Source organism: Felis catus, chromosome C2 (assembly GCF_018350175.1).
Source record: "Felis catus isolate Fca126 chromosome C2, F.catus_Fca126_mat1.0, whole genome shotgun sequence".
NCBI lineage: Eukaryota > Metazoa > Chordata > Mammalia > Carnivora > Felidae > Felis > Felis catus.
Genome location: NC_058376.1, coordinates 141,099,109 through 141,125,284, shown reverse-complemented (window position 1 = coordinate 141,125,284; position 26,176 = coordinate 141,099,109). Strand labels below are relative to the sequence as shown.

The window sequence follows — 26,176 nt, the reverse complement described above, 5'->3', positions numbered from 1 at the left end:
TTTTTTTTTTTTTTGCCTAAAACCGTATTTTCCAACAGAATCAAACTGCTCTTCTTTGCTCTTTGAAAAGTGATAGTTCCAAACCATCATATTATAAACTACAGCTCAGGACATTTTTTCCCCCTTAAAATGCATTTTTATTGAAGATCATCGGTCACTTTTCTGCTTACTCTCAGAGCATGGTGAGATCTTCCTATAATTTATCCATAAGAAAAGCTAGTGCAATGTGCCAACACAGAGATTTCACTATGCACTGTAACTTCCCAATCATTTACTACGCTATCAAGGAAGCCTAGTATGCACGTTCATCTCTTAGGGGATTGTATTAGTGACCTATTGTCCTCACTCAGTTTTCTCTCGAAATTTTTGGAAATAGTTTTTATAAGCAAGTGCGCTAACTAAGCAGCATCTTCAAATGTGATTTTAAATTTGGCAAGATAAGAAAATATTCCTACCACTGCTTTTAGATGATGTATTTTCCAAAGCCCTTTTTCTTTTTTTGTATGTGTGTTTTTTTATTTTACTTATTTTTTAATTTACATCCAAGTTAGCATATAGTGCAATGATGATTTCAGGAGCAGATTCCTTAAGGCCCCTTATCGATTTAGCCCACCCCTCCTCCCACAACCCCTCCAGCAACCCTCTGTTTGTTCTATTTAAGTCTCTTCTGTTTTGTCCCCCTCCCTGTCTTTATATTATTTTTGCTTCCCTTCCCTTAAGTTCATATGTTTTCTATCTTTTTTATTTATTTATTTATTTTTAAAGTTTTGTGGGTTTTTTTTGGTTTTTTTTTTTTTTTTTTTAATTTATTTTTGGGACAGAGAGAGACAGAGCATGAACGGGGGAGGGGCAGAGAGAGAGGGAGACACAGAATCGGAAACAGGCTCCAGGCTCTGAGCCATCAGCCCAGAGCCTGACGCGGGGCTCGAACTCACGGAGCGCGAGATCGTGACCTGGCTGAAGTCGGACACTTAACCGACTGCGCCACCCAGGCGCCCCCATATGTTTTCTATCTTAAAGTCCTCATATGAGTGAAGTCATAGGAGATTTGTCTTTCTCTGACTAATTTCATTTAGTATAATACCCTCCAGTTCCATCCAAAAGCCCTTTTACTACACAAAATAGGCATTTCAATGTAACAATAAAGACTAGGAGAAAACATGACCATATTCTAATAGTCATCATTCCTGAGTGTTAAGATAATTTTCTGTTTCAAGGTTTGCTAGGTCCCAGTACCTAGCCATGCTCTTAAACAGACCCAATTTCTAGGCAATACTAAGCAAAACGAGGATAATCTATTTTACCAAAGCATTTAAAATCACAACGTGAGCACCAAGAAACAAGAGATCATCTCTAAATGGAACAAAAATGCTTCTACAATTGGAGGGAATCTGAGAATTTGGGGGCTGAGAAAGTATACTAACCAGCAGCGTACAGTTGGTGGAGAGACTAGCAGGCTTTACTCGGATGTCAAAGAGAAACTGAAAAGCGTAAGCAGACAGGGCAACATCTTCTGCTAAGAAAAACACCAGGCACTGACAAATCAGAACCACAGAGAAAGAAGTTTCAGGGGTTGAGTCTAAATTAAAAATGATTAAGCCTGTAAGAAGAGAAAGAACCATCAGCTTGGCTGAAAGAAAAATTCTTGCAAACTGAAAAAGATGCTTTTAAGTGGAAAAGCATTTCAAGAATTAAGAACTACCTGTTGCCCTCGGGTCTTTTCGTCTTTAGGTCTCATATTGCACAGAAAGTTGCTCACGTCTACTTGATTGATGGGTTATCATCCTTTGTATGAGTATGGATTCGACTTTGAGTATGTAACAGATGGATTATACTCTGGGTACAAAAAGCATTGGCTCTTTCAAATCCTGTCCACTAAGACCAGGGTTACATTTGAGGGGTCAATTAACCCCTTCGTTGGTAACACTGTGTAAGCAATGGAAATATTGACAATTGTTATCACCTCTACTCAGCATAAGCCCACTTACACCTCCAAATTCCACCATCAGGAGAGGTTTCTGCCTTTCCAAGTTGTTTTCTCTCTCAATCAAGATGAACTCGGACGTAACACGCTCCGTCCAAAAATATTTATCACCCCTGCAGTCTCTTAAGCCCAGCAATAAAGCTATCCTTTTGTACAAAGTTGGCGAGGATCGGGCGTGCAAATGCACCTACAATTACAGGAAACAAAGCGATTCCTCAGATGTGTTTGCCACTTTTGCTGCAGAACACAGTAAATTTTACCTTATTCTCCGCAGGCCCACATTAGTGTGCATAGAAAACATGCAAAACTGCTAGCACCTTCTCACACCAACTCGTGTGAATGCATATCAAAATCAGCCTAGGGATCTACTCTTCAGAGTATATAAAGTGTATACTTTAACAAGATTAGCATGTTGTTGAGGGGAAAAAAACAGGTTGGGGAGTCCAGATCATGATACACAGATCAGTTGTGGCTAATAGCATTTCTCAGTATGTGTTCAGAGAGTAAATGGTCCTTGACTACAGAAACTTTCAAAGTCACAGGTCCCTCTGCATGTTTCTGGGCTCTGACCGTACATCTTCAGCTTATATTAGAACAGCTGCAGGGACACTGAGTGGCTCAGTCAGTTAGACGTCCGACTTCAGCTCAGGTCATGATCTCACGATTTGTGAGTTCAAGCCCTACACTGGGCTCTCTGCTGTCAGGCTTCGATACTATGTCTCCCCCCCACCCCCCACCCTTTTACCCCTCCCGAGCTTACTCTCTGTATCTCAAAAAAAAACAAACATTAAAAAAAAGTAAGTACAGCTGCAGACACTCAAGTCTTTTAGAACCAATAAATAAGCAGATGTTACATGGAGATTTTAACCTCATACATCCCCCAACAAAAAACAAAGATCATGGTCACTGCATCCCACTGCTGTGGAGAAGCCATGTGGCATGCATAATTGCCTCATAAAAACCATCCCACTATATGCATTTTTTTTTATTATCCTTCTAGGACAATGGAGCACATACTTCGAGATTCAGAATTGAGGAATTCAGAACAAGTCAAGGTAGTCAAGGTAGTCCTATGGAATGATAAATAGAATTAAAATTAAGCTCCTCCATGGAAATTTCCAGGTTTTTTTTTTTTTTTCTACACAGATCCAAGAATCTAGCTAAATCTCATAGACATTGGATGAAATATTTGATTTGGTACTTTAAGGACAAAAACGGTCCTGCAAGAAAAGTGTAATGTAGGGATGAGGGCAGTTGGGGTAACAGTATTACTGGATCAATCTACTGTGCTGGTGTAGTAAACGGAGGAGGACAGGACTCCATTCTTCTCATCTTTAAGTGAGTTGTGTGTGCTCCATAAATTAATGCCACCAATCCTTGATGGCTCCTATTTGGGAGTTCAGCTGAGTTATAGCAAGAAAACATGAAGGCTGGCCTTTTCACTTAATTACTTAAGCCAAGTGCCTTTGGCTTGAGACTAGGTTAGTGATGGGAGTATCATATTAAGCCTCATTTGGGTAATTTGCCCTTCATCTAATAATATAACTATCTCAATAGTATAATTTGTTCTTACAGCTGCCTAGAATATAGCACTCAGGGGCTTTAGGCTGGTTTTTTTGTTTTGGTTTGGTTTGTTTTAGTTTTTACTTATATTTTTAGTAATCTCTACACCCGGCACAGGGCTCTAACTCACCACCCCAAGATCTCTTCCAACTAAGCCAAGCCAGGTCAAAGTGGGGCTTCGGTTTTCAAAAGCATACCACAGATGTACTTATGCTTGCCCTCTTGTTTTCTGCAGGTCTTGTTACAACATTCTCCTTGTTCTTATTGTAAAAATAGCTCGATTTCCCCCTTTCCTTGACAACCCCCTTTTCTCAATCAGGCTCAAACTTTATCTAAAGTTGTACCCTAAGTCGCCAAGGCCTGGTACACGAATAATTGTTCCATTTCTCAACGCATGTCTATTTGTGGGTATTAGTTCTCCAGATGAACTTGTATTTGAGGGCAAGGCCTTTATTATCTTTATTCAAAGCACCACAGAACTTAAAAAGTTGTAGAGAATTAATTCATTGCTCTGAAACCATGCTTTGATTCCCACCACTTAAGGTAACCTCTACTCTGAAACCAGGTTTCAACTTTATGTTCACTGCAATCTGGTCCAACACTTACTATTCTCCTTTCTGCTTGTTTTCTAACATACTAATATCCTACTGCTTTTGCCTCATTCTCCTTGTTGAAAGACAGCACTGGAGGGGCGCCTGGGTGGCGCAGTCGGTTAAGCGTCCGACTTCAGCCAGGTCACGATCTCGCGGTCCGTGAGTTCGAGCCCCGCGTCGGGCTCTGGGCTGTTGGCTCAGAGCCTGGAGCCTGCTTCCGAGTCTGTGTCTCCCTCTCTCTCTGCCCCTCCCCTGTTCATGCTCTGTCTCTCTCTGTCTCAAAAATAAATAAACGTTAAAAAAAAAAAAAAAAAAAAAAAAAAAAAGAAAGACAGCACTGGGATCCTATGGTATGAGAAAATGCCAAGACGTATCTTTTTTTAATGTTTTTTTTGAAAGAAAGAGAATGCGCACGCATAAGTAGGGGAGGGGCAGGAGAAAGGGGGCAGAGAATCTCAAGAGGGCTCTCTGCTTACAGCACAGAGCCCGACACAGTGGCTCAAACTCACCAAGTGTGAGATCATGACCTGAGCCGAAGTTAGACGCTTAACTGAGCCACTGAGCACCCCAAGACATGTATTTTTACTGATAACCTGCTGCATTGCTAGAAGAGTGGAGGGGGCTTCCATAACTATATACCATAAAGAGATTTCTTTTAAAAGGAGAGATTATAAACAAATATGGCAAAATATCAACGGTATACCAAGCTAGTTATTAGTGAGTGGAATCTCATGTTTTCTGTGGTTTTCTAGCATTACCAGAATTTTACAATTAATGATTAAAGTTAAGTGAGAAGGATATATTCTTACATTTAGTGAGTATCTGAATGCCTTGAGTATACCGGTGGGGGCGGGGGGAGCGTGATGTTGTAGGGATATTTAAATTTTAAGTAACTACAATAGCAGAAAACATTTTCCTCACCTCTTCTCACCCTAGATTGTTAGTACTTTTAAGAGGAAACATTTCCCCCATCTAGGAATGGGAATTCCAAGTATTCTTTCCTCCTCTAGTATTTTAATTTGTTTCGGGGGGAGGGGGGGAGGGAAGGAGGCAGGGGAAGGGGCAGAGAGAGAGGGAGACAGAGGATCCAAAGTGGACTCTGAGCTGACAGTAGCAAGCACATTTGGGGCTTGAACTCATGAACAATGAGATCATGACTCAAGCGGAAGTTGGATACTCAATGGACTGAACCACCCAGGTGGCCCTACTCTACTAGTCTTTAAGCTTTCTAAGTTCAACTATAGGTCTTTCCAGACCCATATTCTTAAGGCTCCCCAGCAATTCCGCATGACAGGGCCAGCTGTCTTCAGGATTCAATAGTCTTCTTTTAGGCAATTCTTAGACCTTGCCCTAAGCAAGGGACCTTTAAGGTTAGAGCTAAGTCTACTAAAGTTTTTTCTGGAGACCTATGCCCAGTATTTCAAAAAGCAAATTGTCAGAGCTAAGACTTTGTCTCTACATGCTGCACATTCAAAATGGGGGGGGGGGGGTGAAGAGGAGAAAAAAATGAATGTCTATATAAGGTTTTAAATAGCGATTCTATAATTATTGGTAGATCTCAATGGATTTAGTACATCACTAATTATACTGCATTACTGTCAAATGAATTCTTTTAGCATGATTAATGTTATTATGCCAAATCCCAAATTAATTCACAATGAGTATCTTAAAGTCTCAGCAATGCTTTAAAAGGAGGGAAAAAAAGATGACAAATTAAGCTGGGCCATTATAGTGAAATAGGGAGAGGTTTGCTATCTAAGCACTTCAAATATATGGCTAGAATTAACCTATATATTTATGAAGCACCCTTCTGATCTTAGTTCAGTTTTGCAGTACATTTCCCAGCTGGGAAAATATCGTACTAAATGAATAGTTCAAATACCCAGTCTCTTGACCTTTTACCCTTGTCTGAACATTTCTATTGTTTGTGTGTCTTTTGTTGTAACCTGCCCCAAATCATCATTTTATAAGCCAGCAGGATATAAAGTCACGAACAAAGAATATAGTATCTGCATCAATTTTTTGTTTATAATTATCCAGTGATTTCTCGGATACATTTAGCCTTCTCCTATTGTCCCAAGATTTTCTTGTTCCCCAGCCAAGTTGATGATGGAGACCCTAAGGGTTTATACTCTGAAACCCTCTCCCTCCCCCCTTTCGGGAGGAGATTCTCAGCAGACCTGGAAACAGCCAGCTGTAGCAATGAGCATTTCATCTTTCCATTCCAAATGCAAGGCTCTGTAGTTTGGACTCAGATTTGACCCACCTTCTATACATTTTTTCCCCCTACCATCCTTGAGACACCCTAATGCAGTGGTTAAGAGAATAGAATCGGAGGTCGACTTTTTGTCTATCTGGGCTCTCCCAAGGTATGTAGGAGTTTGGACAAAATACTTAACATCTATTAACTCTGTCTCCTCATCTGTGAAAAGGGAAAAAGTACCTCCTATACATGCCTACAGCACGGGACGGCTGTGAAGATTTAAGAATTTTTCAATCCTTGGCACAGCACCTAGAAAAGTCTAAGTGCTAGATATACACAAACTAGTTTTCATTATTATCTTCTCCCTACAAACAAAAGAGTACAGGTAGCAGCCCAAACCCAATACTGCCAAAATCCTGAACATCATCATCTCTAATGCAGAGTTCTACGCATCCAGTTTTGCACTGAGAACTTAGCAAACTATTTCTCCCCCCACCATATGTATCTGCATTTTACAAACTTACTCTGACAGCAGCGGCCGAACAGGGGTAGGAACCGTGGTTATTGTACTCTGGTGCCTATGCTATTAAACTCCGACACAGAAGTTCTTTTACAAAACACTTTCCTGTTACGAGGAAGGTGGCGGGATCCTGGTTTTACACGAGGAAATGGCACTTAGCAAAATTAATTTGCCTCAGCTCACGGGATCATAGCAGGCAGAACTAGGGATTCAGCTTGATCTCCTGACCCTCAGGATACAAGCCACAGACCAGGACTGTGCAGAGGTCTACAAGGAAAGCAGCCATGTTGCGCAGGTAACAGAAGACTGCGGCAAATTTCAACTATCCTAGTCAGCAAATGCACGAATCAATACCAGACTCGAGGCATCTAAGATGTACAATTTCTAAGAATTGTTGCATTTAAGAACTGCTCCATCATCTAAGAATTGCTGCATGGGGTCGCTAATTACAGTTATTCTGCACAAATTAGTTCTTTTTCTGCTATTTTTGTTTCTTGGTCTAGGTTTTTTTTGGGGGGGGGGAAGATGATACCATCTGCAGTAGACTGTATGCAAAGGGGGAAGGGGGGTAAGAGGGCTTCAGAGATTCGAAGGACAACCGCACAGACCCCCTCCACTGATGGATTCCTCCCTCTTAACCCAGCACCCAACGTACAGCTGAACAAGGTAGGATGCTCATTGGTCAACATGGGCACATGGTCAGCAAGACCAGAGAGTTCTGTCAAGATCACAGGAAGACCTTATTTTCATCTAACCAAAACCAAAACGTGCTCCAGAGTCCGAGGCAGGGCTGACGTTATGAGAAGTTGGAAGAAAGGAGGGGGAAGAATACCAAAGACTTCCAGTAACTGCTACCTTCAACTAGTAGACAGATATGACAGCAGGAAGTTCATTACACTGGGGGAAATCAGCTCCACCCTCCCCCCACTCGCTACAGCGTATAGTTCAACGGCTGTACTCAGAATCTGCTCAGACTGCTTGACCTTTTAAAAAAAATCACTAGGTAGGGGCACCTGGGTGGCTCAGTCGGTTGAGCGTCCGACTTCAGCTCAGGTCACGATCTTGCGGTCCGTGAGTTCGAGCCCCGCATCAGGCTCTGGGCTGATGGCCCAGAGCCTGGAGCCTGCTTCCGATTCTCTGTTTCCCTCTCTCTCCCTGCCCCTCCCCCGTTCATGCTCTGTCTCTGTCTCAAAAATAAATAAATGTTAAAAAAAATTTTTTTTAAAAATCACTAGGTAATTATAAATAAAAACTTAGGAATTACCTCCCAGCATTTACTAATCGGGAGACTTTACATAGAAACCTAGGCTTAACGTTATCTTTCAAAAATATCTAGCAACACGGTCAGATGCCATCTTGACCTGTTTTTAACCTCCTTGGCTTTTGGAGGCATCTCTAACAGCAAGCCCTGACCTACATCCATGGCTCCAGTACTGTGAATTAGAGACCGAAAAAAGCAGAGTCATTTCCTCCAGGACCTCAGAAAGCCAATTAGGAGCGAAAGGGACTTTGATTGGCCACTGAAACCCTATCACCTAAAGCAGGACCAGTTAAAAGCAGGACCAGTTAGCACCCAGTTAAAAGAGGACTGACAAAGCTGAGCATGACTAATGGTGACTGATGAAAGGCTGAGCCACAGGCAGAAGTTGGCTCTGGCGTGGAGTTTATGACCCATGGATCTGCCAACAAAGCAACAGGCTGTGGCACAGTCACAGATGGAACTCACCGTCATGTGCGGGACAGAAGACAGAATTGGGTGTCAGGAAGGAAGAGTTCTTGTCCGGTGCAGCTGCCAGCAAGTAATGTGAAGGTGCTGAAGGTCAAATCACCTTCTCCTTAGTGCTTTATCTTGACAATGAGGGAATACAGGTTTTTAACCTCTGGTTTTATTTATTTATTTTTTAATTTTTTTTTTTTTAACATTTATTTTTGAGACAGAGAGAGAGAGAGCGCGCATGAACAGGGGAGAGTCAGAGAAAGAGGGAGACACAGAATCTGAAACAGGCTCCAGGTTCTGAGCTGTCAGCACAGAGCCTGACGCGGGGCTCGAACCCACAGACTGAGAGATCATGACCTAAGCCGAAGTCGGACACTTAACCGACTGAGCCACCCAGGCGCCCCTTAACCTCTGGTTTTAAATTTACCTCCTAAGGCCATGGAAAACTAAATGCTGAGGCTGAAATGTGTGATGGAGACCTGAAAAGGGGAGGGGACAATGGGGATGGTTAAAATATAATCATTTTTGATATAATATTTAGATCTGATGGGGCACCTGGGTGGCTCAGTCGGTTAAGTGTCAGACTCTTGGTATCAGCTCAGGTCATGATCTCGCCATTTGTGAGCTCAAGCCCCGCATTGGGCTCCGTGCAGACAGCGTGGAGCCTGCTTGGGATTCTCTCTCTCCCTCTCTCTGCCCCTCCCCTGCTCACTCTGTCTCTCAAAAATAAACCAATAAACTTAAATATTTGTATCTATTGATTCCAAGTTTCCCAGTCTTAAATCTCTGATCGTTCCAAAGCTGTCTTTAAGGCTATCATTCTATTTAAAATTTTTTTTTTCAACATTTATTTATTTTTGGGACAGAGAGAGACAGAGCATGAACGGGGGAGGGGCAGAGAGAGAGGGAGACACAGAATCGGAAACAGGCTCCAGGCTCTGAGCCATCGGCCCAAAGCCCGACGCGGGGCTCGAACTTCCGGACCGCGAGATCGTGACCTGGCTGAAGTCGGACGCTTAACCGACTGCGCCACCCAGGCGCCCCTCGCTCTATTTTAGATTTAGGAAATATTTGTTCCACAAATAGAGGAAGATTTCTCTTGGCTATAACCTTAATTGGGGGTGGGGATAGACTGTTTAAGGACTTCACATTCTTTGTTTGTATGTAAATGGTGCTGCTAATTGCCAAATTACAAGAAGTCCCAGCAGGACCTCTTCATGAAAACACTCAGTTAACAGCTAGTTCACATTGTTAGTGTTCAGGGAAAAGTAGTAAAACTGCTTTTCATTTTCAAATAATCTTAAATTCCGTCTTCAGTTTGTATGACTGGCATTCTCCCAATTCTGTAAACAGAAATTTAACTCTTACCCTCTCCCCATACTCATGAACTTCGAGAAAGGCTTCACGATACCCTGCCCATTTCTCCTAGCTGAGGCTCTGTCTCTAAAGAGGTCAAGCAAAAATCACAATGCAAAAAAATACCCGCATGAGTGTTGAAACAGTCATCGCCAAAGGAGTATTAAATTCCACGCTTTTCGCTTTGTAGGCAAGGACCTCGGACCCTCACGTAGCTACTCTGGACTTTACTTTTATACGTGGCTTTATCAAGGCTGCTCACAGTTAAGCAGCACCACGGGAAGCCACAAATGAGGAGGAGTAAGAAGTTGCTCTAGTTGGCGCTCTGAAAAATCTGAGACGAAATTAAAAGCACTGTGGCCAAGAGGGAGAGTAAAATTAAAAGTCAGTTTAAGAACTAGAGAAGTATACTATCCTAGGCTCTATCTATGCCAAACCCTTAAGAGTAAATATATTTAAGATCTTGGAGCCAAAAAAGAAACCGGGAAACTATGGCCACTCCTCCCAGATCATCATTATCATAGTCATTAGAGTTGGCATTTATTAAGCTCTCCATGTGTGTGCCCAAGTACTGTTTATCTAATTTAATTTTCTTAACGTTAGTCTCAAGTAGATGCTATTGTTATTCCTATTCTACAGAGGAGTAAAGTAAATCAAAGAGGTTAATTTCTACAAGTCGCCCAGAAAGGATGAAGGAAATCATGTGCCTGATTCCACCCTCATGAAGACAAAACTCAACCATCACTGAGAGATGATCTATTTTTCGAGTGCTATCAGTCTTGAAGTTTCGAATGCTAGTCTTAGCTGGGAAGGTCACACGAGAAATTAAATTCATCTGTTGTAAAGGTGTGATTCAGCGATTGAGTGAATTTACACAAATGGCCAACCAGTGCCATAATCCAGCTGTAAAACCTTTCCATCACTTCAAAAATCTCCCTCTTGCTCATTTTCAGTTACTATCGGTTCCCTCCTAGGCAGTTAACTTATGTTTTCTAAGTTCGCTTTTTCTAGACATTCCAGAGCAATGAATATTTACACTATTTCTTTACAAATCTCCAAAGTTTACAAGATGAGGTCTTTTCACCTGGAAGAATGCTATTGAGGGTGAACCAGGTCATAGCACGTATTAGGAGTTTGTTCCTTTTTATTACACAATATTCCATCGTATAGATATACCACATTTTGGTTAGCCTTTCACCAGCCGGACATGTGGATGATTTTCCAATTTTTGCTACTATGAATAATGCTACTCTCAACATTCCCCTTCAGCCTTTACGTGGACTTGTGGTTTCATTTCTCTTGGGTAAAATCTCGAGGGCAGACTTGCTGGATTGGATGGTCAGTTTATATTTAGCCTTCTGGCGTGTTCACCTTGGCAGCACATATAATAAAATTAGAATGTTTAGCCTTCTAGAGAACCCCCTCTTTTCCAAAGTAGCTGTACCTCTTTCCATTTCCACCAGAAATGTAAGGAGGGTTCTGGATTCTCCATGTTTTGACCAACATTTGCTTTGTGTTCTTAATCCTAACTATTCCAGTGGCTGGGAAATCGGTGTGGTTTTCCCTAAAGACTGAGAACACTGACAATCTTTGTTCTTCTTAAGAAGATTCAAATCTTTTGCCCGTATTTAATTGGGCTGTCCTATTGTTCAGTTGTATGGTGCTTTCTATATTCTGGGTACAAGTAGTTTACTATACACATGATTTGGAAATATTTTCTCCACATCTATGACTTGTACTTACGTTCCTAAGGTCTGTTAAAAGCATAAAAGTCTTCAGTTTCATTCAATTGATCAGTTCAACAATTTATCAATTTACCAGTTTTTTTTCTGGGAATAATTTTGGTGTCCTACCTAAAACCTCCAATTAACACAAGGTCAGGCAAAACTTTTTTTCTACAAGTTGTATAGCGCTCTTTTATTTACGGCTATACTCTCTTTTGAGTTGATTTTTGTCTATGGAAGAACATAAAAGTAATTTGTTCCCCCTAAAGCAGCAGAGTTTACAAATAGTCTTGTTTCCCTCTCCTCCTCCCAAGAATTAGCAAAGTTTTCCAAATACAGAAAAGTTGAAAAAATGTGTATACCCGTAGATCACTTAGACTCTGTTAACGTTAGATGGAGTCCCTTTATTCATCTATCTAGCCAGCTGTGAGTTCGTCTTTCTGACGCATTTTAAAGTCTATTTAACTAATTAAAATTTAACGCATTAATCATCCACTTCAGTTCGAAACTGTTTTCCCTTCTCTTTTTAAGGTCAGATTCACATACGTTGCCGTGCACACATTTTAGATATACCAACTGAGCAAATCCATGTCGTTTCCATTTTGAAAGATTTAGTTTTAGCCCCCCAACTCAAACCAACATTGTTCTGATTTTCCCATGTATTGGTACTGTGTCTCCTTCATCTTCATAAAGACTTTACAGAAAGGCACTGATCTAGTAGATATTCTTGTGCATTCTAGTAGATATTCTTTCACTCAGCAAAGTATTTCTAACATTCCTGTACATGGCTGCTGGACACCATCTCACGGTACGGATGTCCTGCAGTTTGCTTACGCATTCCCCTGTTGGAAACCTGGGCTATTTCCCGTTTTGGACAAGTATGAAAAACCTGCAAAGTTCGTCCTTACACAATTTTTTGGATAGCTAACACTTAGGAAGGAGATTGGTAGGTCATAAAATAGAGGTGTATTTTTTTATTTAAAACAATTTTTGTAATCTTTATTTTTGACGGAGAGAGTGACAGATCATGAGTGGGGGAGGAGCAGAGAGAGAGGGAGACACAGAATCTGAAGCAGGCTCCAGGCTCTGAGCTGTCAGCAGAGAGCCGGACGCGGGGCTCGAACTCACCGACTGCGAGATCATGACTGGAGCCAAAGTTGGACGCTCAACCAAGCCACCCAGGCGCCCCCGAAACAGATGTGTATTTTATGAGCAAGTACAAGACTTCTTCCTAAGTGCCAGTACCATCATCTTCTACTCCTAGCTGTAGCAGGCATTTCCAATTATTACTCATCACCACCAACGTACCTTCTGACTGAGGGAAACCCGAACCCCCTTCTCAGAGAGTGTACATCACTTGCTAGAATATCAGGTATCATCAGTGTCACACAGAGGAAGAGTTCTATAGCATGTCTTGAGGGAATGGGTCATTTAAGTAGACGAGCCTTCCATTTTATAAATGGAAGACCAGACGGGCGCCTGGTGGCTCAGTCGGTTAAAACGTCCAAATTCGGCTCAGGTCATGATCTCACGGTCTGAGTTCAAGCCCGGCATCGGGCTCTGTGCCGATAGCCCAGAACCTGGAGCCTACTTTGGATTCTGTGTCTCCCTCTCTCTGCCGCTCGGCTGCACATGCTCTCTGTCTCAAAAATAAACGTTAAAAAATAAATTAAAAAAAATAAAAATAAACGGGAGACCAGAGCTTTCTCCTCAGGTGCTCTAAGGGACACTAAGATTCACCACAAGCCCTGGAATAAAACATCCTGTGACAGGAGATTATGTTAATCTCACTCTCCTACCTCTCTGTGGGGCCTTACGAAAATCCGGGTGGAAGAACAACAAGCTTGTTTGTCCCTAGAATTCTTTCCAGCTCTTTCTTTTATCTGCTCTGACTGGAGCGGCCAAGAATCCCATGCTACCCTCCCGGTGCTAAAGCCAGATCTCTCTTCACTGTGACCTCCTACTGCCTTCTGTGAGTAGTTTTTTTCTTCCCTTTTAACTCAGAGGTAAACACAGACATCTCTGCTTGTGTTCTCATCACACAGAAGTAAACTGATATTGACAAGCTTGTTTTTTTATTAACTCTCCATGTCTACCAGAGTCAACAAACCTCCTTGGAGCTTCCGATCGCCTTCCACTTCTGAAGTGCTGTAACATTCTGCTGCCTCTCTCCCTAAATCCTCTGAGTTCGCTTCTGTCCATCCTCTCCCTTCCCTTTTCCAGCTTTGTAATCTGCGCTTCATTTCTTGGCCTCGAAACCCCTTTCCTTCTACTGGATGCTGTCTCTACCAGTTGATCACTCAAGTTTAATGATCTACTTCCATACCTGTGTTTGTACAGAGCGAGGTTGAACTGATTACAGTTCCAGAAGAGTACTGTTAGGTGAGCTCGCCACGGCTGAGAAAGTCACGTTATCTCACAAGTCAGCTGGAGCACATCCAAAGCCACACATCACTGGCCATGTTGCATGGCAAGCATATACATAAAGCCTGAAGGTGTTTTTTCCTTTCCGAGGGGCTTAAGCTCTTTCATAAAACAAAATTGGGGCATTTACTCTCCAGTCGGAAATCGCTTCTATGGATCAGGCATGATTTCTTAGCAATTCAGGAGCACGGCCTTTTGTCTAGAGCTGCCCTACATATGATGACAGCCATTAGCCACATGTGGCTATCGACCAGTAGAAACGGGGCTTCTCAGGATTGACATGTGCCGCAAGTGGGAAATGTACCCTGGCTTGCAAAGACAGAGCAAGAAAGGTACAATTTGCCCTTTTTTAAAAATACCGATAGCATGCCCCAAATATTTCAACATTCCAAGGTGAGTAAGTTAACTTCGCCTGTGTCTTTTTTCCATGTGATTCTAAGTCAAATTAAGAACGATACTGGAGTTGTATCACATTTCTATCGGGCAGCACGGATCTAGGGCATCCTAAAAGAAAGCCTTTCTTTCAAAATAGTTTATCCATGTTTACTTCAACCTCAGCATCTCTCATCTAAAGCCCAAAGAACAAGTGCTTCTGAAATACCTTTTCTAGAAAGTCGCTTCCCACCCCCCCCCGCCCCCCGCTTCACGAAGGGCACAGTTTCAAAAGGCCACGTCTACCTTTAAATCAGCTTTTGCCGCCACACAATGTGGATCTCCGTAGAGCTTCGCCCAGTAGCTGTGTCTCCCACGCAAAGCCAAGGTATTCTCTCCACGTTAGTAAGTCGGACAACCAACCTGCAACGTCACAAACAGATCGCAGGGAAATGTATTTGTAACATACATGTGGTTGAAACAGGGTAGTTGTGTCTGTTAGTACGGAGATTTCCGCGGGTTTCTGGCCACTGTACTTCAAATGTCATTGGCATAAGGTGATGTATGTGCCAAATCCAGGGGAATTGGCTCCTGGGAGCAGGGTGAGGCCCATCTGAGAAGGCACAAATGCCTGTCCTGCCCTGCCTCCGGGAATACTGTGTCATCAACTCCCACCTTCCCCAACTCTGACGCTTCCGTGAGTGGGAATATTCCAGGAATCCACGGCCCCTCTCGTCATGGAGATACTGCGGGAAAGCCTTGGAAAATGTTACTGGTCAAGAGACCTGGGCACGTTTGGGTCCTTTCGGGGCTGCTAAGGAATGTTAAAGCCTTTCAGCATTCCATGCCTTAGATCCCTGAGCTACATTATTCTGGGGCCTATAGAAGACAGAATGACATAGGCTTTGGGATGATGGCATCTCAGATCCCCCCCCCCCTTCTAACATTGTATAACTAATGTCATGGACCACACTGTCCCCTGCGTGGCTGGCATGGTCTCCAGCATGCCAGTGTATCTCCCTGTGGCTGTCACTACCTTCGCATCTGATAGACCTCTGCCTGCTTCACATGGCATAGATACAGACAAGCTGGACTTACAAAGAGCTCTACAAAGCAGATTTCATTTCCAAAATACATGGTTCTATCGCTAGGAGATAGTAAGCAAAGCCATGTTACTAGGTGACGCTAGAGTACTGTTATGGGCTGGACACCCATCCCGTTACATTACTTGCAGGCTTCTTTATGCATTTTTAATTACTGACCTGATCATTCATCTGGAAACTTCTCCAACGTTAAAAATATGGGACCACGAAGGACCTATGTCCATGACAGACTCAGTTTCTTTTGTCTTTTTTGTTTTCGACTGCTTAATCGATAGGCTGGCATCATTTTACTTTAAAATCTGTGATTTCGTTTTGGCCAGCTACTTCCTGACTTATTGTGTTCTACTAAATGTGATAGACAAGGGAAACTGCGTTTGTAAATATTTTCAAATATAGTATTCATTTAATTTCAACCTTGGTGTTCTACAAAGAAATACATAAATTGAGTTGAGACATGTGTTCATTCAATTTCTGTATTCACTACTATATATGATCTCTGACTAAAAAAAAATTTATAAGACAACCTTGTCCATTTGCTGTGTCCTTATAGAGTTGTCTATAAATTGAAGTTAAGACTAGTGGGAAAACCCTCTGTGAAGCCAATCCCTACCTAATACACTGTCACTCAGACCTCCACGAGTGAAGCATTCTTAAAAGAAGACAGATCCGTATGGGATAATTTTCCTGACTGACTTCCAGTCGTTTGTTAGAGTTGAGACATTTCATGAGTTCTACTCTTTGAAGACCTGTTTTTCCTAGAGAAGTTGAGACACAGCACCAAAACCAGATTTCAGTTCCTTCTGTAACTACCACCGACACGACAGTTATTGCAAACACTAATGGAATACTAATTTTAGAAGACACGTCAGAGGCAACTTAGTTTAATCTTATAAGGATTTTCTCTTCCCCTGAGAAGTGGTGGCTTCTTCTATTTAAATACTCCCAGTGATGGAGCTCATTACCCTGTGCCCTGGTTCTTTTTTTTATCTGTTTCTATAATTATTACCAGATTTTCTATATTAAGCTGAACTGTGCCTTCCCATAACTCGGTTTCCATCCTACCCCCAGTGCCACCCAATAGTAAGCCTAATTCAATCTTACACCTGACAGCTATAATGTTTAAAGGGACATCAAATCCAACTACCACTAGTTGAGATTTCCTATGCATGGACCATCACACTAGGTATTGATATGTATTGTTAATTTATTCTTCCTAACAACACGAAGACATAGGTACATGAATCCTCTGTTTATAAAAAAAAAATAAATAAACAGAGGTATGGAGAGGTTCCCCCATCCACCCAAGACGATACAGATAAATGTAAGTGGGCTTTGAACCCTTGGATACACCCAGGGCCCATACTTGAGCTCTCAGATGCCAGTATAGAGCCCTGTTTCCTGACCACTCTCCTTCATTTTCAAATGTGCAGCAATTCTCCCTTCATCCATTAGAATATTCAAGCACAGCATGTGGCATGGAAAAGGCACTCAATGTTTGATGAATATGTCCATGCATAAATGTTACTAAAAATGGTTCTAAGGTCCCATGTTCATGCTGTTTAGCATTCTGGAATATCTTCTAGCCTATAGACTTGAACTTTTTTACTAAAGCAACCATATGCTCTGTGTTTTTGCCAATCTTAACATTCAAGTCTCCTTACTTCAGCAGGTTCTAAGCCCTTGGGGGGAGTACCACAAGATGCTTTGGCAATGTAATAAACAGCTATAGACCCTCTTTTCAGAAAAATGCACCCCAATGACACATTTTAACCCCCAATCTGGTACACGGATCCTCTGATGTCATCTAGGGAGGAACATAGATGGATGTCATCTATGGAGGAACATGTCAATCTATGGATTGAAGTGTCATCAAATTTTTACTATGTCAAGACACTACACTTTATAGCAAAAACAAAAAATTACGGAGTGGTGAACTATTCTGACGTTAGGTAATACCTATGCTTCATCCCAATCCATTGGACTATTCCTTCTCCAACTTTCTCCAAATATGCATAAGATAAGGGTTGTTTCTAAAGTTATCCTTTGGACATGATTGTTCATCTAAGGGTTAGTATTCCCAAAGTTATTCTTGAAAGTTCATACCACTTTTTTTTTAAGTGTTTTTTTTTTTAAATTCTTTATCTATTTTTGAGAGAACGATCATGAGCAGGGGAGGAACAGAGAGAGGGAGACACAGAATCCGAAGCAGGCTCCCGGCTCTGAGCTGTCAGCACAGAGCCCAATGTGGGGCTCGAACTCACAAACCGCAAGATCATGACCTGAGCTGAAGTCGGATGCTTAACTGACGGAGCCACTCAGGCACCCAGTACTACTCATTTTTGTGTGTTATCTTAGCAAAAGTCTCCCCTTTATCTTTTATACAAGTTACGCTACTATCAAACAAGCTGAATAACCCTGTCAATGTCACTTACTGAGAGCTCTGTTCATTCATTTCTAAAGAATTCTGATTCTTACACCGAATCCTATAGCTGTGAACAAAGCCAAGTAGATTTCCTCCTAGAGAAAATATGGTTTTATCCTAGAGATACTTTTAATTATTAAGCAGTCCAACTTAATTCATCATTAGTGCCCATAATGAAACACAGTAAGGCAATTTAGCAGGAATGGAGCAGAGGTGCTATAAAATAAAATATAAAGTCATAACATTTATCACAGCTTGCCGTGGAGAAATTTATTCTGCTGGAAGCAATAGTTTTAGACGTAAAACTTGAGCTGTTAAAGAACTTATGTCAACCCTGCGGCAGAAACTGGCTAGGTGCTCACAAGCTAGTAGTTCTTCCTCCTTTGAGCGCACCGAGGAGATTCCTTGTGGCTCTAAGTAGCCACATGACCGAGCTTTAGCCACTGTCACGGGGCAGCAGCGATGTCTGTCATTTGGGGTCTCCACATAAAACCCTCCCCACTCTCCCTGGTCTTCTCTGCCTCTAGTTGGAAACAATGGAGGCCATCTCCAGCTCTACCTGAGACCCATACATCGACAACTGAAGGGTTGCAAATGGAAAGAAATGGAGGCTTCTGAATTCAAGCTTGGCAAAGAGCTGTCAGACCAAGAGCACCGAAGTTGGGCTGTTAGGTGAGTGGCCAACCTTTCTTCCATTTCTCGGAGATTTGGATTTGAGGGAGTCAGAGAGGTATCTGTCACAGCAGCTAGCATTATTTGATCCAACATGGCTCCCATTTACATAAGCAGAGGCTGTGGGTCCTGAGAAACTGCAAAGCTCATTTATACTTGATCATTGTATGTCATATGGTTATTTTTGTGTTTCTCTTAAAATGAATTTCTGCTCGGCAGTTTCATTATTAGAGTGTTTAGAATAAAAAGCTTTCAACATTAGTGTTAAAGAGACTGGACCCGAGGGAAGCAGCAGTAAAACTGACTAGAAAGTCTTTGAAGGGATGGTAGAAAGGCAAACAATGTAACTTTTTTGCCAGCATCCCTCCCCAGTTTCTAGGCTGACAGTGAATAATTTTTATAATACGAAATTCAATGTTTAGCTTTTAAAAAAAAAAGGAAAATGACAGGTTACATGTTACAAAATCAAGAGTTACATAGTCAGACTGCCCTAGGTTCAAATTCTTGGCCAAAAATTGAGATGGAAAGACCCAGATTTACATTGGCTCTGAGAATTAAATCAAGTACCTAGTACCTGGTAGCTTTTCCATAATTTCTACATGGAAATGAAAGCCAACAATTTACTTCTGTGAGACATATTTCGGGGAAAGGTATGGAAGTTAGACACTTTACTGTGGTGAATACATACACTTACAGATAACAACTACACATATGCATATTCATTATTTACTCCACAAATATAGGCATTTATGTAAATGCCATATACTCGTTATTAAAATCGTTATGCCCTACAAAATTATACAGTACAAAATCAGAAGGGGATAGAACAAACTAGGTCAGCGTAGACCATTCAATATGTATGAACCTTGTAACCAGAGCACAAACAAAACAATCTAAAAAAAAATAGCGTCACAGATGAAAGACATGATGAATTCCTAGTAAATGAAACTGTCATGTATAAAAGGACTTTAAGGGGCACCGTGGCTCAGTCAGTTAAGCGACCTACTCTTGGTTTTGGCTCAAGTCATGATCCCTTGGTTTGGATGTTAGAGCCCCACATCGGGCTCCATGCTGACAGCATGAAGCCTGCTTGGGATTCTCGCTCTCCCCCTCTCTCTCATACTCCCTCTCAAAATAAATAAAAAAAAAAAATAGAAGGACTTTAGCTCATAAAAAGTAGTAGCTGGATGGGAGTACATTTGAGAGCACATTAAAACTGAGCCTTAGAGGGGCGCCTGGGTGGTTCAGTCGGTTAAGCGTCTGACTTTGGCTCAGGTCACGATCTCGCGGTCCGTGAGCTCGAGCCCCACGTCGGGCTCTGTGCTGACAGCTCAGAGCCTGGAGCCTGTTTCAGATTCTGTGTCTCCCTCTCTCTCTGACCCTCCCCTGTTCATGCACTGTCTCTGTCTCAAAAATAAATAAACGTTAAAAAAAATTAAAAAAAAACAAAACAAAACTGAGCCTTAGAGACAAAGTAAAAATGTGAAAAGATGAAGATGAGAATAAATGTTTCTAAGCCAGAAGACATACTCACACCAAATCAGGAAGAATATAGGAAATTGGCACCATGTGCAAAACCCACTTCCTCATAGCTTGTTACGTTTAGCTGTTAGTCAACTTTAAAATATTAAACGTCAATGTGCTGAGGGAAAAAAAAAAAAAGATGACCACCATGTTTCCTTAATGTCACTCTTCTGTTTTACTGTGTATGTGCTAATTCAGATTGTAGAAAAATACATTATAGAATAGATGCTCAGTCATCTTTTTTTTTTTAGTGAATAAATGTATAAGTAAGTGCCCGTAGCACAGTGAGGAGAGACACAGGCAAGTAAGAGTCTGGAATAGAAAATTTGTAGCATAAATCCTGAGTTGACCCTAGTTTACCACTTATTGGCCTTCACCCTCTTGTAAACTTGCTCCCCTTCTCTATAAATAGGCCATCACGATTGCAAAGTTATCATGAAAAACATACTCTTTGTAAAAATGCTCTGACGTTTCTAACACGTAGAACATCTCTAGATAGATAGGTTAGAAATATATAACATAGAATATCTAACTTATTGATAGGGATCGATATTAACAGCATGCACATCCATTGCATCCTTTTAAGAAACACACGGAGAAATGAGGATTCAGTTACATCAGGGTGGGGGACAGCACACGGACAGGTGAAGGCTATGGGAAGGTAGGGTGGGTCAAGGCACAGACACTGGGTAAAATTTGACATCTTACTCAAACAACAATGAGTCACCTGGTTCTGTTAATATTGATAGTTTACACCACCAGAAAGTAAAGACAGAGACTAAGGACCAGTATAGGTCAAAGTCTTTCCTTTTTCATTTCTTTCTCCCTAGATCTTCTGTATGATGTGAATTAACGGTGCTCTTTGCCCAAAAATATAGGTCTGGTTACTTGTCCAGAATTACAGAATTTTAGAGTTAGTCAAGGCCTATATTTATCCAGTCGATTTATCCTCCTCTCAAGAAGGTCCTTGATTTGACCTTATTTTGCTCTGCAGAAAACCATTTCCAAAGCAAAGCAGCTGAATTTTGTTTATTATGTCGAAGTAAGCCACATACAAGAAGTATTAGTCTTATCAATGAGAAGATCCCAATTGTTAAGGTTCTTGCTTCATTGATTTTCCTTGACAGAAGCTGTGCGCGTATTGGCTTTCAAGGTACAGAGCATATGGTAACTGCAATCTCTTCTAGTATAGATTCGGCTAGGTCTTTTAAAGAAGAAAGGTGTTTGCAATAAATAACACTAAAATACATAGCTACTGTATGTTACATAGGTTATCTTTTACATCAGACACCTTTTAGAAGAAGAATTTAAGAAATGCTTTAAGTCATTCCGATGATAAAAATCGAAGTATACCTCCAGGAGACCAAATACCTGGACAAGAGTCAGTTTTTCTCCAAGGTGTCTACCATCCATTCAAAGACTTAGAATATACTGTAATACTGCACAGATAGGCTGCTTGATGTCTGACTTACGCATAATCCTACACTGAACCAAAGGATCCCACTGAAATCCCAAACTTTTCTGGGAGGTGGATCAAGGTATGAGACCTTCCTCCTCAGTGACTTCCACAATCCAAGGTAAGTTTCAAAGTTGCAGAGGAATTATTTCCAAAGGGTGTTCTTGGACTGGTCGCCCCTAAGGCTGTCATACAAAAAGTTATGTCGTTGTCAAATAATTTTGGGAATCATTGCTCAGTGGATTTCAGTAGCAATGTGCGAAGTTCGTTTGCATAGCAACACGGAGAGATGTTGCTAAAAACAAATGTGGTTAACTTTACTATAGTTAAATAGTAAACTATTTGCCTACCAAACACTTCCCATAAGAACCTTTTCATTTAAGTACAGTTCATCTACTCCACCCAAGCAATTTGGGGAATTGATGTATTCAAAGTCTATTTGGGAGAGAAGCATTTTTTTTTTTAAGCAGGCTCCACACCCTAATGAGCCTCATGTGGGCTTCAACTTACCACCCTGAGATCATGACCTGAGCTGAGATCAAGAGTCAGATGTTTAACTGAGTGAGCCACTTGAAGAAAGGCAAATTTCTTAGGCTGACTTACCACATTATCCCATCTGTCTTTACTACTCACATTACTCTCGTCTTCCTCATCCACCTGCTTGGCTTCTCTTGTCCAATTTACCAAATGCACATGTTTTTGATTTAGTTTGACTGTTTTGCACTGTCACCCATGTTTAACAGGTCTATTGCTTCCTTTTCAAAACTTCTGTTTTCTTCCCTATCCCTTTTAGTTCTTCCTTCTCAGTCCTCTACAGCCAACTTCCTTTGCCAGTCTACTTTGAGTGTAGCCCTAGACCAGAAGCATTAGCATAACCCAGGAGGACTGTTACCAATGCAGAGTCCTGGCCCTTAATTCAGATTTACTGCGTCCACTCTCTGGGGTGGAACCTTGCAACTCGTCGTAATGAGTCCTTCAGGGGATTCTGATGCTAAAGTTTGAAAACTACCACAGTCACCCTTAAATATTCTGGGTCCTCAGGGGCTTGCCCATGGCCCTTTTCTTGTGGACTCAACTGCCACTGACACACCAGTGCCTAGTACAATACGTATCCCATGGTGGGTGTTCCATAAATACTGGCCAACTCAATGAGTAATTCTGAGTATCTCCAGCTCAGCACCAAATACTCCAACTGCTTTTCTTCACTTGATGATTTTTTGGCCTCTCAAATTCACCCCACACAAAATTCATCTCCTTCTCTTCCTTCACTAAACCCAATCCAACAGAAATGGTTAACGCTAAATGTGATTCCTGTGCTCCAAGCTTCATCTACATTCTCACCGAGTGTTAGTAATACCTTTTTTTGTCTAAGCCAAAAATCTAGGACACATTCTGGTTTTTCCTTCTGCCACCGTCATTGACACCCAGTCAATCCAAACACTAGTTCCCACCCACTCTTCTCCAAACCCACTGCTGTAACTAGATCTCAAAACCCCAGTATCTCTCCCTGGAATCTGACAATCCTCTCCACTAAATACATCCTCTTGTCCAGCTACTAGCCACGGCAAGCTTGTTACAGCACAAATGGGGCCACACAATCCTCTTTAACCTATCCCAGCTTAATCCTCAACACCGCCAATAAAATCCAAACTCCTGATCAGCTGCAAGGCCTCCTTTTTCCTAATTCCTCTCTATCACTTAACCACGGTTTTCTTTCAGCTCTAGCCACTAACTATGCTCAACTTCTTTTGCTTCCTTGAATACGGTGTGCTCCCTCTGGCTTCCAGAACATTGCACATACTCTTAACTACCATCACTCAATCTTTCCACTTGGCTGTTTTTATACTCAGATATCCACAACACCCTCTCTGCCTTGATTAGATTCCCTTTCTGTAGGGTTTATCAACAATTCATTCCTTCAGTCTTATTTTTTGTTAAGTTGTACCTATTTTCTAAAAGGCACTGGGGGGGGGTGGAACGCCTGGGTGGCGCAGTCGGTTAAGCGTCCGACTTCAGCCAGGTCACGATCTCGCGGTCCGTGAGTTCGAGCCCCGCGTCGGGCTCTGGGCTGATGGCTCAGAGCCTGGAGCCTGTTTCCGATACTGTGTCTCCCTCTCTCTCTGCCCCTCCCCCGTTCATGCTCTGTCTCTCTCTGTCCCAAAAATAAATAAACGTTGAAAAAAAATTAAAATAAAAAAAAATAAATAAAAGGCACTGGGGACTTTATCTCTGTGTCTCAGGGATTAACTCTATGCCTTGAACATAGTAAACCGAAGAAGAAATGTCAGTTCACTATCTTGTCTAGACAAGGAAACCAACAATTAAAAAAAAAAAAAATCACATCTTAGATGTTTTGAGATGTGAAATACAACTATGGTGAAATAGTCAAGATTACCATTTTAAGTTTACTTAGAAAGAGACAGCAGGGGATGGGCAGACACAGAGAAAGAGAGAGAGAGAGAGAGAGAGAGAGAGAGAGAGAGAGAGAGAGAGAGAGAGAGAGAGAGAATATCCCAAGCAGGCTCCACATGGTCCGCACAGAGCTAAACATAAGGCTTGAACTCATGAACTGTGAGCTCATGATCTGAGCTGAAATCAAGAGTAGGCCACTCAACCAACTGAGCCCCCCAGGTGCCCTCAAGCTTACATTTCTAACAAAAAAAACTCACTAGCCAGTATAGATAGATATTAACCAAATTCATGGAAGAAATCTGACAAGAGGTATCTTTGACTGGTACAGCTGATCAATGATGCTTTTAAGGATGTAGGCTCTATCAATGTCTATGGTTTACAATCCCTATAAGGTGGGATTCTTCCTCAATCTTGTGGTCTCTCTCAAGATAACTGCTGCTTCTCCATGTTTCCAGGGGGAAGAAGGAGAGAAGAGCAAGGGACAAAATGCTTACATGCTCAACAGCTTAAACTATCCTTTTTTCCAGTGTAAAAAAAAATGAAAGAGAGAGAGAGAGAGAGGTTGTCCCAAGCCCTTCCCCAGTCATCCCCCCGCCCCCCTCCACAGCATTGCTCTGCCCAGAGCAATGTCCATTTCCATCCCCAAAGAGCAGGAGGCTGCAGAGAGGAGTGAGTCAGTCCATGAATGCTGAGTAACATCACCACTATCACTGGAGCAGAAAGATGAGCCAAGTGAGAACAGATGTGGTCAGACACGAAGTAAGCAGAAGTTTTCATGGTGTGCTAAAAGGTTACGTTTGGCCTTAAGACAACGGTGAGGGGAAAAAAACCAGATATAATTGGATTTGTATTTTAGAAACTCATTTTTACTACCCTTATAATCACATTGGAAGCTACCAAATCAGGAACCCCCAAGGGTCCAATACAAGGAAGAGATGGCTTTTCACTCTACCATCTGTGAAGAAAATCAGAGATTCACCGTTCTCTAAGTCGGCAAGGTGGTACAGGCTTTGGTTAATTTTTTTTTTATTTTTTTAAATGGAGGAGAGCAAAGTACAGCTGAAGAAAACAAACTAAACTGAAGCCATGGAAGAAAGAGCCAGGACTCAAAACATAAAGAGCAATGCAAACCGAAACCAGGTACCTGCCCCATGCCAGACCCTTTCAACTATTCTGGGTCACTGACTGCACCTCACAGACCACCAGCCACCGGAACATTCCAGTCCCAAAGCCCCCAGCTGCTGTGCTGAGCTTTTCTTGGACTGTACGGAGGTCTACACGCCTTCCTCTCTCTGACTGCCGTGGGGTCTGCTGTGCCTCGCCGCAGACCCCGGCTCTCCTGGTGTTCCCTAGCTCCCTCCCCATGGTCGAGCACAGGCAGGTCTCCTGGGCCCATCCTTGCATACTTGATCCCATTTCGTCATCTGCTTCTCCAAGGACTCAGATGAACACACAGACTAACACACCACCATTTGATCCCCCAAATACTGCGATCTTTCCCCCTTTAGGGGTGAGGAAAGTTAAAGAACTTGCTCAGCCATAGTCCCCATTGGGTTAACAAATGCCAGAGTAAAGCATTCCAGCATTTTGAGTGTTTTGGAATTAACATCCGACTTTTCCCACCGTAAGGAAAAAGACTGATTCCACTAAACACCTGGAAATTGAGGCTCACTTGGTAATCTGACTTCAAACATGACCGGATACGACAATTACAGAGTAGCAGCATTCCTTCGAAGTGTGTTTCTTCCTTCTAGGACTGGTGACTTGAGTACCTACCTAACTCAGGTTTTGTAGTCGATCTTACGAGAAATAATATACATGACAGTAGCAAAAATGTTTTTTTCCCCAAGTCCAAAGTCTCTTTTAAAATGCATGGTAGGGGCGCCTGGGTGGCGCAGTCGGTTAAGCGCCTGACTTCAGCCAGGTCACGATCTCGCAGTCCGGGAGTTCGAGCCCCGCGTCAGGCTCTGGGCTGATGGCTCGGAGCCTGGAGCCTGTTTCCGATTCTGTGTCTCCCTCTCTCTCTGCCCCTCCCCCGTTCATGCTCTGTCTCTCTCTGTCCCAAAAATAAATAAACATTGAAAAAAAACAATTAAAAAAAAAAATAAATAAAATGCATGGTAAATAAATG

The 26,176-nt window shown here is 42.0% G+C and overlaps 1 protein-coding gene across 11 annotated transcripts in view; it reads right to left on the bottom strand.

The window, feature by feature from the left end:
- Positions 1 to 26,176, bottom strand: part of RARB (retinoic acid receptor beta) — a 769,461-nt gene that overhangs the window by 659,478 nt on the left and 83,807 nt on the right. For 8 of the 11 annotated variants that reach the window (XM_023260626.2, XM_045037698.1, XM_011286272.4 and 5 more), the window contains one exon: positions 14,763 to 14,879. The exons of the other annotated variants lie outside the window; for them this stretch is intronic. The gene's annotated coding sequence lies outside the window, so the exon portion shown is untranslated. The remainder of the gene's footprint in view (positions 1 to 14,762; positions 14,880 to 26,176) is intronic. 11 annotated transcript variants of the gene reach the window in all.